Raw genomic sequence first — 19,279 nt, 5'->3', positions numbered from 1 at the left:
AAATGTAACATGTGAGCTGTCAAGTCTTTAAAGGGAATCTGTCACCACTTTGACCTTTTTAAACTGTTAATATTTGCATGCAGGTTATAGAATGCTGACAATAGTCATACTTATTATGATCCGGAACCATGGAAGACCACAACAAATCATTGGCAAAAGGTGACAAGAGCATTGGCAACTAATCTGGCCGCCATCCCCTTACTAACCATCACAACTAGAAGTAGCCGAGGGGTGAACTAACATCCTGTGCACCGCGAACCCAGCCGGAGAACTAACTATCCTAAAGGTAGGAAAGATGAATAACTCTCTGCCTCAGAAAATAGACAAGAATAGCTAGCCCCCCACATTCAAAGACTGCGGTGATATAGGAAAAACACAATACACAGGTAGATGACAGGATTAGCAAAAGGTGAGGCCCCCGCTGATTAAAATAGGAAAGGACAGGAAAGGGACTGATGGTGGCCAGAGAAAAACCCTGCAAAATACCAACTTCCTGATAGTACAAAAAGGCCCTCAGATCGCACGATCTGAACTCCGTCCTATACCAGGTGCCCTTGTCATACCAATGAACAGAAAACAAGAATCATAACAAAGTCAACAAGCCACAAACACATGGACCCAAAGGAGCTATTCCCCACACAGAACTGCAGGGAGTTCCTCAACAATCCACTGAGGGGGGAAATCCCTGCAAGCAAATAAACTGAAACCAACCACAGCAAATGACAAACCCAGATGAACAAAAGAACCAGACAATAAATAAAGAGCAAGCACTTATCTGGGGAAGATGTGGTGTAGAGCAGGATTAAGCAGGCTGGAGATACAAAGAACAACTGACATCCGGCAACAGCCTACAATCAGACCAGGATTTAAATAAGCAGAGAGTTAGCAAAGGAAACACCCACTGCACAACACACCTGGTCCAAGTCCAAACCACTCCTGGCCACCAGAGGGAGCCTCCCAGCAGCCAAAACATAACTAACATTCACAACACATACTATTATGGCTCATATCAGATGCCTTGTTGTGGATAAATAATCATTTTATGTAAATGAGCTCTTTTAAGTAAAAAAGGTGTTATCAGTGTGAGACAAGTAAATGGCACAGAAAAGGAGAAATTAAATTTTTCTTCTTTCAAACACATTTTTTGCAGCTCCCTGAGCTCTGCGTCATTGCAACAAGGTTGCAACACTTCACGTAAAAAGAAAGGAGATCCGGATCCTCTGAATAAAATATAAATTCTTTATTTAATGCATTTAAAATCCATGTTGGACAGGATACAATTCAAACATGTTTCAGGTAAACGCCCTTGTTTACTGAATCTACTTCTACATGGTGAGACAAACATTGAAAACCACATAGAATGGCCCACATTGAAAACCAATTAATGATAAATTCGTTACACATGATTATCTACAAAGAAAATTTACTGCGTTCAAAATCTCCTTTAGGTAACAAAATACATTTGTAAAAACCATGGAAATATATTTTAAATATTATTTAAATATTAAATATTTTAAATAATATAAGAACGAAAACAACCAATATAAATCAAATATTATATGACATTAAACAAAAATGTTTCTGGACATTTTTTAATACAGCTCTGGCAAAAATTATGAGAGCACTGCAAAATTGTCAGTTTTTCTGATTTTTCTCTTTATAGGTATATTTTAGAGTGAAATGTAAATTGTTCTTTTATTCTATAAACTACTCACAACGTCTCCGAATTTCCAAGCAATACATTTTGTATTTATTTTCTAAAAATGAGAAATGGTCAAAATAACAAAACAATGCATTGCTTTCAAACCTCAAATAATGCAAAGAAAACAAGTTGATAATCATTTAGAAACAACAATACTAATAATGTTTTAACTCAGGAAGAGTTCAGAAATCAATATTGTGTGGAATAACCATGATTTTTAATCACAGCTTTCATGCGTCTTGGGCCTCTTGGCATGCTTTCCACCAGTCTTTCACACTGCTTTTGAGTGACCTTATGCCACTCCTGGTGCAAAAATTTAAGCAGTTCTACTTTGTAAGATAGCTTGTGACTATCTATCTTCTTCTTGGTTACATTCCAGAGGTTTTCAATGGGGTTCAGGTCTGGAGATTGGGCTGGCCATGACAGGGTTTTGATGTGGTGGTCCTTCATCCACACATTGATTGACCTAGCTGTGTGGCATGGCGCATTGTCCTGCTGGGAAAAAACAGTCCTAAGAGTTGGGGAACATTACCTGAGCAGAAGGAAGCAACTGTTTTTACAGGATAACCTTGTATGCAGTTTGATTCATACATCCTACGCAAAGTTTAATCTGCCCAATTCCAGCCTTGCTGAAGTATCCCCAGATCATCACCGATCCTCCACCAAATTTCACAGTGGGTGCAAGACACTGTGGCTTGTACACCTCTCCAGGTCTCCGTGTAACCATTAGACGACCAGGTGTTGGTCAAAGCTGAAAATTAGACTCATTAGAGAAAATTACCTTACTCAAGAATTTGGGCAGAGTAAACTTTGCATAGGACGTATGAATCAAGCCACATACATGGTTATCCTGGAAAAACAGTAAAGGCTGCTTTACACGTTACAATTTATTGTGCGATCATATTTGCGATCGCACCCGCCCCCATCGTTTGTGCGGCACAGGCAATTTGTTGCCCATGTCGCACAATCCTGTAACCCCCCGTCACACGTACTTACCTTCCAAACGACCTCGCTGTGGGCGGCGAACATCCACTTCCTGAAGGGGGAGGGACGTTCGGCGTCACAGCGACGTCACACAGTGGCTGGCCAATAGAAGCGGAGGGGCGGAGATGACCGGGACGTAAACATCCCGCCCACCTCCTTCCTTCCGCATTGCCGGCGGGACGCAGGTAAGCTGTGTTCATCGTTCCCGGGGTGTCACACGGAGTGATGTGTGCTGCCTCGGGAACAATGAACAACTGGACACTCGATTTTTAGAAAATGAACGACGTGTCAGCGATGAACAAGAAGGTGAGTATTTCTGCTCGTTCATAGCTGTTACATGCTATGATATAACTAACGATGCCGGATGTGCATCACTTACGACGTGACCCCGCCGACATCTCGTTAGATATATCGTAACGTGTAAAGCCCGCTTTACTTCCTTCTGCTCAGGCAATGTTCCCCAACTCTGAGGACTGGTTAGGCTGGATTCACACAATCGTATGGCATTCGATGCGAGTACATTGGATGCAATATGCTAATGACCCTTGGCTCCTGCTGTGCTGCCAGCGTGAGCTGAGTATTATGCAACTATGATCCAATCCTGCGATCAGATGACAGCTGCAGAGGAGAGGGATGGATTAATCTCCCCATCTACTCCATAGTCAGCTGATGCGATTATATCATTCGAGTGCAGTCCGATGTTTCACTCGCACCCATAGACGTGTATGGGTGCGAGTGACACGGCTCTCGCTGACAATCACACCATGCTGCGACTTTTCACTCATCCAGAATCTGGATGAGAAAAAAGCTTATAAGAATAGCTACTGGAAAATTATTAGTTATATGTATCAATTACAATCAGCAATGTTTCAAAGCAGTATATCAACACTGCAAAAAATAGTCATAAAATTTAACTTTTACTTCAATCACTAAAATGTGGTCAGAATCACAATTACAGGACAAACAACCAACATGAATTAAAATAATTTTTGCCCTTCCTTATTTCTGGGATATATAATGGCCCAAATTAACACACCGCAAGTAGAAATTGGATTTGTCTCACCAACTTTTTCTTTTCAGTGAAGTTTATAGGGTCCATTCATTAGTAGAACCCCAAAACAATGGATCTGAAGTATCTCCCGACACGTTTCAATCAACTCTGCAGGGGAGTATTAAATGCATCCTAGGTCCCATAAAGACATGGACCTTGCATTCATATAATATGCATTTTATAACTTTGTTCAATAAAATTGCGGTGATTCCAATACAGGTACTAATTATAGAGAGCCTGTGACCTCTACAAGCGTGCACATGGTACGGACGCCTGTGCTTCTCGCAGGGCCGTATTTACCATTAGGCACCCGTGGTCCCGTGCCTAGGGCGGCAGGATGCAGGGGGCGGCACCTTCTAGCAGTAAAAAAAAAAATAAATTTTTTTTTTACACATTCATTAAATCCGCTGTATTTTTGGAGGGGGGAGGGGGAGAGGCGCACCTTTTATTTATTTGTATCCGCGTCAATTAAGACGCGAATGCAGACAAACCGGCACAGAGAGCTGATTGACCCCGGAACTGCCGGCGCCTGCACTTCCGGGGTCACAGGCGCGCCAATCAGCTCCTTCCTCTGTGCTGCGTCCAATGCTGTGTGGATTTCCCATGCAGAGCTCAGAGCAGGACGCCGCAGAGGACGCCGCGATGGAAGCCGCTGTCAGAAGAGGATACTCACGTGAGCCAGGAAGATGACGGCGGGCCCTGGAGCAGGTAAGTGCTCGCAGAGCTGAAGATTCATAAGGAGCGTGGGGGTGTCTCTAATGCAGACTGGAGATCTGCGTATGGGGTGGGAGGAGAGAAGCTGATACTGAGGGAGGCTGGGAGGAGAGAGTATGATGCTGGGGGAGGCTGGGAGGGGGGAGGCTGATGTTGCGGAATGCTGGGATGGGGGGAGGCCTACACTGGGGGAGGCTGGGAGGAGGGAGGCTGATGCTGAGGGAGGCTGATGCTGGGGGAGGCTGGGAGGAGAGAGGCTGATGCTGGGGGAGGCTGGGAGGAGAGAGGCTGATGCTGTGGGAGGCTGATGCTGGGGGAGGCTGGGAGGAGGGAGGCTGATGCTGAGGGAGGCTGATGCTGGGGGAGGCTGGGAGGAGAGAGGGGGAGGCTGGGAGGAGAGAGGCTGATGCTGGGGGAGGCTGATGCTGGGAGAGTTTGGGAGGAGAGAGGCTGATGCTGGGGGAGGCTGGGAGGAGAGAGGCTGGTGCTGGGGGAGGCTGATGCTGGGGGAGGCTGGGAGGAGGGAGGCTGATTCTGGGGGAGGCTGGGAGGAGGAAGGCTGATGCTGGGAGAAGAGAGGCTGATGCTGGGGGCAGAGAGGCTGATGCTGGGGGAAGCTGGGGAAGAGAGGCTGATGCTGGGGGAGAGAGGCTGATGCTGGGGGAAGCTGGGGGAGAGAGGCTGATGCTGGGGGAAGCTGGGGGAGAGAGGCTGATGCTGGGGGAAGCTGGGGGAGAGAGGCTGAAGCTGGGGGAGGCTGGGGGGAGAGAGGCTGAAGCTGGGGGACGCTGGGGGGAGAGAGGTTGATGCTGGGGGGGCTGGGGGGAGAGAGGCTGATGCTGGGGGAGGCTGATACTGGGAGAAGCTGTGAGGGGAAGGCTGGGAGGGGGGAAGCTGATGCTGGGGGAGGCTGGGAGGGTGGAGGCTGATGCTGGGGGGGCTGATGCTGGGGGAGGCTGGGAGGAGTGAGGCTGATGCTGGGGGAGGCTGGGAGAAGAGAGGCTGATGCTGGGGGAGGCTGGGAGAAGAGAGTCTGATGCTGGGGGAGGCTGGGAGGAGAGAGGCTGATGCTGGGGGAGACTGGGAGGAGAGAGGCTGATGCTGGGGGAGGCTGGGAGGAGAGAGGCTGATGCTGGGGGAGGCTGATGCTGGGGGAGGCTGGGAGGAGGGAGGCTGATGCTGAGGGAGGCTGATGCTGGAGGAGGCTGGGAGGAGAGAGGCTGATGCTGAGGGAGGCTGATGCTGGGGGAGGCTGGGAGGAGAGAGAGGGAGGCTGGGAGGAGAGAGGCTGATGCTGGGGGAAGCTGATGCTGGGAGAGTTTGGGAGGAGAGAGGCTGATGCTGGGGGAGGCTGGGAGGAGAGAGGCTGGTGCTGGGGGAGGCTGATGCTGGGGGAGGCTGGGAGGAGGGAGGCTGATGCTGGGGGAGGCTGGGAGGAGGGAGGCTGATGCTGGGAGAAGAGAGGCTGATGCTGGGGGCAGAGAGGCTGATGCTGGGGGAAGCTGGGGGAGAGAGGCTGATGCTGGGGGAAGCTGGGGGAGAGAGGCTGAAGCTGGGGGAGGCTGGGGGGAGAGAGGCTGAAGCTGGGGGACGCTGGGGGGAGAGAGGTTGATGCTGGGGGGGCTGGGGGGAGAGAGGCTGATGCTGGGGGAGGCTGATACTCGGAGAAGCTGTGAGGGGGGAGGCTGGGAGGGGGGAGGCTGATGCTGGGGGAGGCTGGGAGGGTGGAGGCTGATGCTGGGGGGGCTGATGCTGGGGGAGGCTGGGAGGAGTGAGGCTGATGCTGGGGGAGGCTGGGAGAAGAGAGGCTGCTGCTGGGGGAGGCTGGGAGGAGAGAGGCTGATGCTGGGGGAGGCTGGGAGGAGAGAGGCTGATGCTGGGGGAGGCTGGGAGGAGAGAGGCTGATGCTGGAGGAGGCTGGGAGGAGAGAGGCTGATGCTGGGGGAGGCTGATGCTGGGGGAGGCTGGGAGGAGGGAGGCTGATGCTGAGGGAGGCTGATGCTGGGGGAGGCTGGGAGGAGAGAGGCTGATGCTGAGGGAGGCTGATGCTGGGGGAGGCTGGGAGGAGAGAGGGGGAGGCTGGGAGGAGAGAGGCTGATGCTGGGGGAGGCTGATGCTGGGAGAGTTTGGGAGGAGAGAGACTGATGCTGGGGGAGGCTGGGAGGAGAGAGGCTGGTGCTGGGGGAGGCTGATGCTGGGGGAGGCTGGGAGAAGGGAGGCTGATGCGGGGGGAGGCTGGGAGGAGGGAGGCTGATGCTGAGGGAGGCTGGGAGAAGAGAGGCTGATGCTGGGGGCAGAGAGACTGATGCTGGGGGCAGAGAGGCTGATGCTGGGGGCAGAGAGGCTGATGCTGGGGGAAGCTGGGGGAGAGAGGCTGATGCTGGGGGAAGCTGGGGGAGAGAGGCTGATGCTGGGAAAAGCTGGGGGAGAGAGGCTGATGCTGGGGGAAGCTGGGGGAGAGAGGCTGATGCTGGGGGAGAGAGGCTGAAGCTGGGGGAGGCTGGGGGGAGAGAGGTTGATGCTGGGGGGGCTGGGGGAGAGAGGCTGATGCTGGGGGAGGCTGATACTGGGAGAGGCTGTGAGAGGGGAGGCTGATGCTGGGGGAGGCTGGGAGGAGAGAGGCTGGTGCTGGGGGAGGCTGATGCTGGGGGAGGCTGGAAGGAGAGAGGCTGGTGCTGGGGGAGGCTGATGCTGGGGGAGGCTGGGAGGAGGGAGGCTGATGCTGGGGGAGGCTGGGAGGAGGGAGGCTGATGCTGAGGGAGGCTGGGGGCAGAGAGGCTGATGCTGGGGGCAGAGAGGCTGATGCTGGGGGAAGCTGGGGGAGAGAGGTTGATGCTGGGGGGGCTGGGGGGAGAGAGGCTGATGCTGGGGGAGAGGCTGCTGGTGAAGGCGGGGGAGAGCGGCTGCTGCTGGGGGAATGGGAGAGTGGGGCCAATCCTAGAGACAGAGGACAAGGGTTGAGGGATAGTGCAATGACAAAATCGATGGCGGGGGAGTGTAAGGACTCAGAATGAGAGGGGGGCAGCATTGGGAGCTCATTATGGAGAAGGAAGAGTTCTACCCAGTGCAAGAAGGAGAATTACGTCAGTAAATTTCCAGGTGCTTTATTCTGCTTGGCTTCCAATAAAAACGGTCATATAAACATAGGAACAGTTAAGACATAGTCCTCCATGGATAATGACACAACAGCAACGCGTTTCGGCTACTGGAGTGTAGCCTTTGTCAAGTGGCTTGACAAAGGCTACACTCCAGTAGCCGAAACGCGTCGCTGTTGTGTCAACTTGACAAAGGCTACACTTCAGTAGCCGAAACGCGTCGCTGTTGTGTCACTTGACAAAGGCTACACTCCAGTAGCCGAAACGCGTCGCTGTTGTGTCATTATCCATGGAGGACTATGTCTTAACTGTTCATATGTTTATATGACCGTTTTTATTGGAAACCAAGCAGAATAAAGCACCTGGAAATTTACTGACGTAATTCTCCTTCTTGCGCTGGGCAGAACTCTTCCCTCTTCATTATACACAGGTAACAGCACCTGCAGCCCGAGCAGCAGAAGGAAATCTGAGCACATGGAATGGGTGAGCTGAAAGTTTCTCTTTTTGTCATTATGGAGAAGGGGCAGCATGTGTGGGCTCAGTATGGAGTGGAGCAATGTAGGGGAGTCAATATCAAGAGTGGGGTAGTGTGTGTGTGTGTGTGTGTGTGTGTGTGTGTGTGTGTGTGTCTCAGCATAAGCGCTAGTGTGGTGGTCTTAGTATGATGAGTGGGGCAGCATGGAGATGTCATTATGAAAAAGAGGAAGGCAGCATTAGGAGCTCATGGAGAGGGGCAGCATGCATGGGACATTGTGAGGAGGGAACTGCATGCATGGGAAACTGTGAGGAGGGAGCAGCATGCATGGGACATTGTGAGGAGGGGGCAGCATGCATGGGACATTGTGAGGACGGGGAAGCATGCATGGGACATTGTGAGGAGGGGGAAGCATGCATGGGACATTGTGAGGAGGGGGCAGCATGCATGGGACATTGTGAGGAGGGGGCAGCACGCATGGGACATTGTGAGGAGGGGGCAGCACGCATGGGACATTGTGAGGAGGGGGCAGCATGCATGGGACATTGTGAGGAGGGGGCAGCATGCATGGGAAACTGTGAGGAGGGAGCAGCATGCATGGGACATTGTGAGGGGGGACAGCATGCATGGGACATTGTGAGGAGGGAGCAGCACGCATGGGACATTGTGAGGAGGGGGCAGCATGCATGGGACATTGTGAGGAGGGGGCAGCATGCATGGGAAACTGTGAGGAGGGAGCAGCATGCATGGGACATTGTGAGGGGGGATAGCATGCATGGGACATTGTGAGGAGGGAGCAGCATGCTTGGGACACTGTGAGGAGGGGGCAGCATGCATGGGACATTGTGAGGAGGGGGCAGCATGCATGGGACATTGTGAGGAGGGAGCAGCATGCATGGGACACTGTGAGGAGGGGGCAGCATGCATGGGACATTGTGAGGAGGGAACAGCATGCATTGGAAACTGTGAGGAGGGAGCAGCATGCATGGGACATTGTGAGGAGGGGGCAGCATGCATGGGACATTGTGAGGACGGGGAAGCATGCATGGGACATTGTGAAGAGGGGGAAGCATGCATGGGACATTGTGAGGAGGGGGCAGCATGCATGGGACATTGTGAGGAGGGGGTCGCACGCATGGGACATTGTGAGGAGGGGGCAGCACGCATGGGACATTGTGAGGAGGGGGCAGCATGCATGGGACATTGTGAGGAGGGGGCAGCATGCATGGGAAACTGTGAGGAGGGGGCAGCATGTATGGGACATTGTGAGGGGGGACAGCATGCATGGGACATTGTGAGGAGGGAGCAGCATGCTTGGGACACTGTGAGGAGGGGGCAGCATGCATGGGACATTGTGAGGAGGGGGCAGCATGCATGGGACATTGTGAGGAGGGAGCAGCATGCATGGGGCACTGTGAGGAGGGGGCAGCATGCATGGGACATTGTGAGGAGGGGGCAGCATGCATGGGACATTGTGAGGAGGGAACAGCATGCATTGGAAACTGAGGAGGGAGCAGCATGCATGGGACATTGTGAGGAGGGGGCAGCATGCATGGGACATTGTGAGGACGGGGAAGCATGCATGGGACATTGTGAAGAGGGGGAAGCATGCATGGGACATTGTGAGGAGGGGGCAGCATGCATGGGACATTGTGAGGAGGGGGCCGCACGCATGGGACATTGTGAGGAGGGGGCAGCACGCATGGGACATTGTGAGGAGGGGGCAGCATGCATGGGACATTGTGAGGAGGGGGCAGCATGCATGGGAAACTGTGAGGAGGGAGCAGCATGTATGGGACATTGTGAGGGGGGACAGCATGCATGGGACATTGTGAGGAGGGAGCAGCATGCTTGGGACACTGTGAGGAGGGGGCAGCATGCATGGGACATTGTGAGGAGGGGGCAGCATGCATGGGACATTGTGAGGAGGGAGCAGCATGCATGGGGAACTGTGAGGAGGGGGCAGCATGCATGGGACATTGTGAGGAGGGGGCAGCATGCATGGGACATTGTGAGGAGGGAGCAGCATGCATGGGACACTGTGAGGAGGGGGCAGCATGCATGGGACATTGGGAGGTGGGGGCAGAATGCATGGAACATTGTGAGGAGGGGGCAGCATGCATGGGACATTGTGAGGAGGGGGCAACATGCATGGGACACTGTGAGGAGGGGGCAGCATGCATGGGACATTGTGAGGAGGGGGCAGCATGCATGGGACACTGTGAGGAAGGGGCAGCATGCATGGGACATTGGGAGGAGGGGGCAGCATGCATGGGACATTGTGAGGAGGGGGCAGCATGCATGGGACATTGTGAGGAGGGGGCAGCATGCATGGGACATTGTGAGGAGGGGGCAGCAAGCATGGGACATTGTGAGGAGGGAGCAGCATGCATGGGGCACTGTGAGGAGGGGGCAGCATGCATGGGACATTGTGAGGAGGGGGCAGCATGCATGGGACATTGTGAGGAGGGAGCAGCATGCATGGGACACTGTGAGGAGGGGGCAGCATGCATGGGACATTGGGAGGTGGGGGCAGAATGCATGGAACATTGTGAGGAGGGGGCAGCATGCATGGGACATTGTGAGGAGGGGGCAACATGCATGGGACACTGTGAGGAGGGGGCAGCATGCATGGGACATTGTGAGGAGGGGGCAGCATGCATGGGACACTGTGAGGAAGGGGCAGCATGCATGGGACATTGGGAGGAGGGGGCAGCATGCATGGGACATTGTGAGGAGGGGGCAGCATGCATGGGACATTGTGAGGAGGGGGCAGCATGCATGGGACATTGTGAGGAGGGGACAGCAAGCATGGGACATTGTGAGGAGGGGGCAGCATGCATGGGACATTGTGAGGAGGGGGCAACATGATGTGAGGTCAATGTGCAGATCATATTTCATAATTGAGGAAGGTGTGGTGGATATAATTTATAAGGGAGGACAGTGTGTAGTTTATTAGGGGCAGTGTGACAGTCACAGTATATAAGTGGGGACGGTGTGGTGGGAATATTTTATACTCATGCTATGTTTTGATGTGAAGGGAAAAAGGTGATCCAGCTCAACTGGGGCAAAGTCCGGCATGCAAGGATAACACTCTGGCAGTGCAAGGGTCCAATAGAAGAAAGAAAAATCCAAGCCTTGACAAAGAACGCAGGCAGCGTTCGAAACGCGTAGCCTCACGCCGCATATGGGCTCCCTATTTTTGTCATCACATTAATTTTTACGTCCTTTAATAAAATTTTGCATCAGTTTTACTACTACTCCGGAAGCTGGATTTTTCTTTCTTCTATGTTTTGATGTGCCCGTGGTGATCCCCATTGGGGGGGGGGGTTAGTGCCCTTCGTTTCTCATTGATACTTTTTCAAGTGTTTTACAGAGTAGATCTGCCTTAAACAGATGTCGTGTGCGAAAACTCAGTGTTACGTTGTCACTAAGGGGCGCGACCACTTAAAGTGCCTAGGGCAGCACGAAGGCAAAATACAGCCCTGCTTCTCGCCCTATTCATATAGGATATGGGCGAGATAGGGCGAGAAGCACAGGCGTCCGTACCATGTGCACACTTGTAGAGGTCACAGGCTCTCTATAATTAGTACCTGTATTGGAATCACCGCAATTTTATTGAACAAAGTTATAAAATGCATATTATAAGAATGCAAGGTCCATGTCTTTATGGGACCTAGGATGCATTTAATACTCCCCTAAAGAGTTGATTGAAACGCGTCGGGAGATACTTCAGATCCATTGTTTTGGGGTTCTTTTTTTTTTTTAAATCAGGTTCATTTTTATTTAACAGCAAAATTATACAACACAAAATAATTCCCTCCATAGAAATATCACAGAAAGGAAAAAAACCTTTAGTCAATAAGAAAAACCACACAAATAACATAATAAACAATGCACCCGCAGTCCACGTCTCATTTCAATATGGGTCTCAAAGTGCATATTATTTCCCAATATATTCTCCATAGTATAGCTTACCCAGCATCATTATGACATTATATATATATACACATATACATACACGCACGCACACACATATACATGCACACACATATACATGCACACACATATACATGCACACACATACATGCACACACATTCCAGCAGTACGCATATCACCCTATTTGAGGAAATTTGTTAACCGGTCAGAAGGAGAAGGACCTGGTCGCTCGCACTGTCCTGCAGTAACGCCGAGGAGGGAAGGCCTGGGGTATCCAACCATGCCCCCCAGATCTTATAGAACTTTTTCAATGCATTTCTTTTAAGGTATACTCCTCTCTCCAGTCGAAGTATAGCGTTTACTCTTTCCCTAAAATCGCCGATGACCGGAGGCGCTGGGTCCAACCAGTGGTAGGCCAACAGTTTCCTAGCCTGGTACAAGAGATACTCTATGTAACAGGAATAGCTGTGACAGTCGTTGGCCTTCAGATACAGCAAGGCTTGGAGTCTGAGACAGGACCTCACCCCACTGTTCCTCTGTCATAGGGCCTAGGTCCCTCTCCCACTTCTCTCTAGCCTGCAAAGGGAATTTGTCGAGGTGTCTAGATAACATCGCTGTATACAACCTAGAAATAATACCATAGGAGCGATCAGATGTCAACAAATCAGTAAGAGTGTGATTCCGCTCTATCCTAATGTCCATACGACGTGTCTGTGTCTCATAGGCATGACGGAGCTGCAGGTATTGGTAAAAGGAACTGTGCGGTATCCCAAACTCAGCTTGAAGCTGGTCAAATCTTTTAAGTATATGATTCTGAAGAATCTGAGACACCTGATGCACCCCCCTGCTCACCCACATTCTCCAACCCGGGAGTCTCTGCAGCTCCGCCAGTCCACGATTATGCCATAAGGGCCAGTACTCAGTCATTCCTGATATTCCCAGCAACTGCTTCCCTCTATCCCACACCTTGTACATCAATGATAATGTTGGATATAATGTTCCTCCTCTGGGTGAGTATCCTGCGTCCAAAAACGCCACTGGGATCCCCATTCTGCAAGGCCCCTCACCAATTTTCCCCCAGCGTCATATGCCTCATCTTTTCCCCACCCCCTGAAGTGCTGCATCTGTGCCGCAACATAATAAACCCACGGGTTGGGGACTGCCAGACCCCCATCCTCCTTCCCTCTCTGCAGGGTCTCAAGGCGGATTCTAGCCTGCTGCTTTTTCCACAAGAGTTCCCGAAACAAAGTGCTGATTTTACGGAAAAATTTCCAGTGGATCCATATTGGGGCGTTGTGGAGAAGATACAGAAGTTTGGGCATCAGTACCATTTTTAGTAGATTAGCACGGCCAATAAGGGACAGTGGGAGTCGACACCAGGCATCTATCTTGTTCCTAAACTGAGCCAACACTGGTTCCAGATTTTGAGAGTAGTAATCACGCGGTCGGGCACTAACCACAATCCCCAGGTATTTAAATGTATCCACCGTCGGAATTGGCAGCCCCAGAGTACTAAAATTAGATGGGAGTGGATCTATAGGGAGCAGGGCCGATTTCTTCCAGTTTATTAGGAGTCCCGAGCGCCTACCAAATTCTTTAATAATATTCATTGCTGGGCCCACCGATGTCCCCACCTCCCTGAGATACAGCAACAAATCGTCCGCATAGAGGGAAACCTTATGCTCCAGACCGCCTATCTCAAACCCCTTTACGCCAGCGGATGCACGAAGCATAGCCGCCAATGGTTCGATTGCCGCTGCAAATAGTAATGGAGAGAGAGGACAGCCCTGTCTCGTGCCCCTGGCCAAATTAAAAGACGAGGAGGTACAACGATTAACTCGAATCCTGGCCCTCGGAGAGGCATATAACAATTTGACCCAGCCAATAAATCTGGAGCCAAGACCCAATTTCTCCAAAACTACCCATAGGAAATTCCATTCAATACTGTCAAAGGCTTTGGCTGCATCTAATGACAGGACTGCTCTCTCCTTGTTTCTCCCCTCAGAACTTAGCTGTATTCCCAGGAATAAACGTCGCAAATTAATGGAAGTAGATTTATTGGGGATGAATCCAGTCTGATCCTCGTGGATCACTGACGTGATCACCCGGGACAATCTGTTAGCTAGAATTTTAGCGATTAATTTAATATCTAATGTAAGCAGCGAGATTGGGCGATAGGAGTCAGGCGCGGTCGGATCTTTCCCGGGTTTTAAAATCAGAACAATAATAGCCTCCCTCATGGATGCAGGGAGGGATCCCTTCTCCTCAGCATCTCTGAACACATCCAAGAGTCTTGGCAGCAGCAGATGGGTATATAATTTGTAGAATTCACCCGGGAGTCCGTCCGTCGGAGTCAACACAGTACACATAGGTGCAGGGAAAGACAGCCACCATCACCTGTCCAGGGAGAGACACTGCAGCCGGCTGCGGGACCCGTCCATCCAGCCGTTTGGTTTACCGGAGACTTTGTGACTTTCTGTCTGAGTGAGTACCACTGTGCCATCCGGCACCGCGCCGCGCTGTCCCTGCAACCCTGCACCTCACTAACCCTGCCTCGCCGTTACACCACCGGGCCCCGGGACCACCAACCCCTACCCACGGAGGGGTAAAACAACATCCCTGCTGCTCCCTACCATCGCTCCCGTGATCCACGTTACCAGCAGCGGTGGTGCCTATCTTCACCACAACCCGTGGGTGGCATCACGGACTAAATCCCCAAACAAACCCCCTTTCACTCACGGGCGAGGAGCGCCGCTCGAGTCCCTGGCTCCGGCCCACCGCTCGAGCCACCGAGCAGCAGCGCCAGACCCGAGCGTTGGCGAGCGCAGCGCCCCGCCGCCCGCGACAGTTACGAGTGTCTGCAGCTCTCAGACGGGGGAGAGAGAGAGGAGAGGGATGGGGAGAGAGAGAGAGGGAGGGGGAGAGAGACAGAGAGGGAGAGGGAGAGAGACAGAGAGGGATGGGGAGGGAGGGAGGGGGAGAGAGACAGAGGAGGGAGGGGGAGAGAGGGACTGATCACCCGAGGCTGGTTTCTGTGCATGCTCAGTAGAGCAGGCAGGATCCAGTCTATCAGCATGCCAGCGTTCACATGCGTTTGTGTGCTGTTTAGTCAGGATCCAGCAATTTGCAGTATTTGGACGCAGCTCAAAAACGCTACAAGTAGCGTTTTTGAAACATGTTAAAAAACTGCAAGTCGCTGGATCCTGACTATAACGCACGCAAACGCATGTGAACGCATGTTGACGCAAGTCCATTGCAAATGCTTGAAATGAAAACGCATTTGCACTGGATCCGTTTTTGCGTTAAACAAACGTTCAGGACGAATGTTAAAAAAACGTAGTGTGAAAGCAGCCTAACCTGCGTCAAAATACTGCATGTCACTGGATCCTGACTGTACCGCACTCAACCACATGTGAACGGTGGTATGCTGATAGAAAGGATCCTGTTTCCTCCACTGAGCATGCCCAGAAACCAGCCTGGCGTGATGAAAGTCTCTCTCTCTCTCTTTCTCTCTCCTCTATTGTCTCTCGTCTCTCTCCTCTCTCGTCAGTGCCGCAGCCAATACCAGCTTTATGAACAGTGGCTGAGATTTACAGGTGTACCTGGGGATGGTGAGTCAACGGTAGGGTTTTTTTTAAAAACCATGCTGCAGTGGGGAATAGTAAGCTCCATAGCAGGAGCAAAGGACTGTGAGGGGTTAAACCAATGGAAAGTTGCTAAATGACCACGAGGTAAATATATGGATTTACAGGAGTTGTGATTGGTCAGGGATGAAAGGGAGGGGTAATAAGGGGTTTATAAAATAGTGCAGTACAGTCTCCCTCCCTCTTAGACCGCACTCATATCAGCAGTATTTTGCCACAGGGCCGGATCCGATACAAATGCGTTTCAGCTCCATTCATTTCCTATGGAATCGTGGCAACATGCGGTCACATCCAGTTGCATGCATTGCACGCAACCACATGTGACCACATCCCGCCGCGACTCCATTGGAGGTAAATTGAGCTGAAATGCATTTGTACTGGATCCAGCCCTGCAGCAAAATACCACTGAAGTGAGTGGCGCCTTACCCCTTGGATCGTGGATCAACACTCACCCTCCCTCCCCCTGTTTTGGTATTTGGTCTCGAGGTATGTTGCAGCCACAGCTGGCGGGTTGTTTGGACCCTGAGAGAATCACTTGCTCATTGCCTTGGGGGCAGTGACCAGCCATGGGGAATTAAGCTGTGGTTGGTGGCGGTCAGGGCCCAAAATGGTGATATAAAAGGTTTGGAAATATCGATTACCAATAATAAAGCTGTGGCCATTTGCCTGCCCAACATCGGTCTGTGGTGTGATTTATTCTGTTATGGTTGGTTAAAGTTAAAGGTCATCAAAATGCTTACGTGGTAAGGAAGGTCAAAGCAGTCCCAATATTTCTTCAAAGAAGGAGACCCCTTTTATGGAAGCCATATTAGTTTTACCCTGCTATCTTAGGCCTTGTAATGACAAATCAGCCTACTTATCCAACAATATAAGCAGAGGGGTTAAAGTTGTAACAATCAAGTCTATACATATTAACCACTCAGGAGTCAGGGAAAGCTGGGTGACAACAATAAAGAAAACTTAGACTCGTAAATGGCAAATCTGTCTACTAGTGTATGAACACGAGATGAGGGAGTGGAGTTAAATAATTAATACACAGACATGTTAGTTTTTCAGGAGCCAGGGAAAGCTGGATGACAGCTCTTTAATAGCTACATGCCCATTTTTTGCTGATGCACACTTTTTCTAAAAGCAGATTTAGCGGATACAGCGATGTATGTGGAGCTTTCAGGCTATGTGTCCACGGGACTATGTATTTGCGGATTTTTCTACATCAAAATCCGCAGCTTTCCCGCAAAATCCGCACCTTTTCATAGGTGCGGATTTACCGCGGATTTACCGCGGATTTTGATGCAGATTTTTTTTTTCCAACTTTATAGCCAAAATCCGGACGAAAATCCGCAACAATAATTGACATGTTGCAGATTTTTCCGGACGAAAATCCGCATGATTTCCGCTGCGGAAAAATCCGCAGCGTGGACACAGCATTTCCCAAATGCCATAGAAATGGCTGGGGAGTAGCTGTGCTGCAGATTTTCGGGAAATCCGCGGCTTTTCCGCGAGAAATCCGCGGCAAAATCCGCGCATTTTCCGCAGCGTGAGCACATAGCCTTAATGTTGTAGCTTGATGATATCTACAAGCTAGAATGAGCACCAGACCCACCCGGCCTTCCTTTATTTCAAATCTGTTTTATTGATGAAACTGTTGTCAACATACAAACATATCATTTGTGCAATTACAATACATAAACATCATTTTCTCAATGCCGGGATAACATCCAGAAATTGTTACATTACTAAATTTCTTGGAATTCTTCAAATGATCTTTGTGCTATTACCATACAACCACTTATAAATTATAGGTCAGAATTCCCACTTCTTTTGACTTCCCGTATCCTAATATACTCATTCTCCTTGTGTGTCTATTGTCTTATGAATTATTGATAAATCTTTTCATATAAAAAATGAAACTAGAAAAATGCAGATTAATGTTCAGAAATGAAAGAAAGAAGAGGAAAGATACAAGCATAAAGAAGAGGAAATTAGAGAGAAGGGTGGAGAGGGGGGAAAGCAAGAAAAGCAAAGAAAAAAGGGGGGGGGGAGGAATGAGACTCCCCACCGTTTCTCAGTTCAAAAAGCTCGCCAAACTCTCCACAAACTCTGGGGACTCCATGAACATAATCCATGGTCTCCAAACTGTAGTAAATTTTTCTGTGTTCCCATTTAGTTCTGCTGTCAGCTCCTCCATTCTCTGGAGGTTTGTCATTTCCTCCAACCAATCCAGCACCGTAGGGCATCTAGTCTGTTTCCAAAATCGTGGGATAATCATACGGGCAGCCGCCAGGCAAAATCGCAACATGTCCCTTTTTTGTGTTTTAATAGCTCCTGGGAGCATAGAAAGAAGAGCAACCTGGGGGGATTTTTCTACTTCACCTCCGCTCATCTTTTTGTACAGGTAGAACACTGAGTCCCAAAAGGGTTGCAGCTTAGTACAGCTCCACCATATGTGTAGCATTGTACCTGTGTCTGTGCCACACCTCCAGCACACATCAGACACAGAGGGAAATATAGCATGTAATTTAGTCGGGTAATGGTACCACCTTGTGAGAATTTTATAACTTTTCTCTTGAGCGGCGCACGCCAAGGAAAGCTTGTGGGTCCACAGGTACGCTCTGCTCCAATCGTCCTCTGGAATATCCTCTCCCAGTTCCTCTCCCCACCTACAGACAAAGTGAGGTTTATCCACCCTATTTCTCTGGTTCAGCATTTTATAAATGAGTGAGATGCCATGTCCAGGTGATGAGCCCTGTAAAAATATTTTCTCAAAAGGAGTAGGGGGTGTCCTCATCCTTCTCTCCCTGTCCTGGTACGAGAGGAAAGATTTCAACTGCATATATTCCATCCAGGAAATCTCTTTCCCTGTGGCCTGCATGGAAATATAAGTTGGTAGGGTGTGTCCCTGGAGCACGTGACAAAAACGAGTATCATCCGCCCGAGTAAATCCCCCGAATCTATGGGAGTGGAGTCCTGGGGGGAACTTCTTATTACCGAATACGGGGGTAAGTGGGCCCTGCTCCTGAGAGAGAGATCCCTTTTTTATCTCTCCATCCCACATCCCCATCGCTGTCCGCGTGAACTCCATTCCTTTCGCTATCTGGATCCTACTTTCTTTCTCTAACCATGGAAGTAAATGTAAGGGAGTTCCCAGCACATCCTGTTCAATCACCACCCATTGTTTCGAATTACCATGAAAATGCCAGTCCAGTAATCTCGTTAGGATAGCTGCCTTGTAATATAATTGAAAATTTGGGAGCCCCGCCCCCCCGTCACTTTTGTGTCTGGTCAGAGTTTTAATTCCTGTTCGGGGTCTCCTGTTCCCCCAGACAAACCCAGACAAGGCTGTCCGGATCTTGGAGAAGTAACTTAGCGGTAGCTGTATGGGTATTGTCTGAAACAGGAACAGGAACCTCGGTAACACATCCATTTTTATCGCGTTTATACGCCCAAACCACGTCAATCTCTTTTTGTCATATTTCTTTAAGTCCCTGATTGTCCTTTCTAATAAGGGGAAAAAATTGTGATGTACAATTTTTGCTGGATCCCTAGGTACCATAACTCCCAGATATTTTAAAACTGACGGTTGCCACTTAAAAGGGAAGTTTTGTGATATTCTCGCAAGGTCTTCTGCCGATAAAGTCACGTTCATGGCCTCTGATTTGGAAAAATTTACTTTG

Source organism: Anomaloglossus baeobatrachus, chromosome 5, assembly GCF_048569485.1.
Source record: "Anomaloglossus baeobatrachus isolate aAnoBae1 chromosome 5, aAnoBae1.hap1, whole genome shotgun sequence".
Taxonomy (NCBI): Eukaryota; Metazoa; Chordata; class Amphibia; order Anura; family Aromobatidae; genus Anomaloglossus; species Anomaloglossus baeobatrachus.
Note: the sequence above shows the minus strand (reverse complement) of the source record.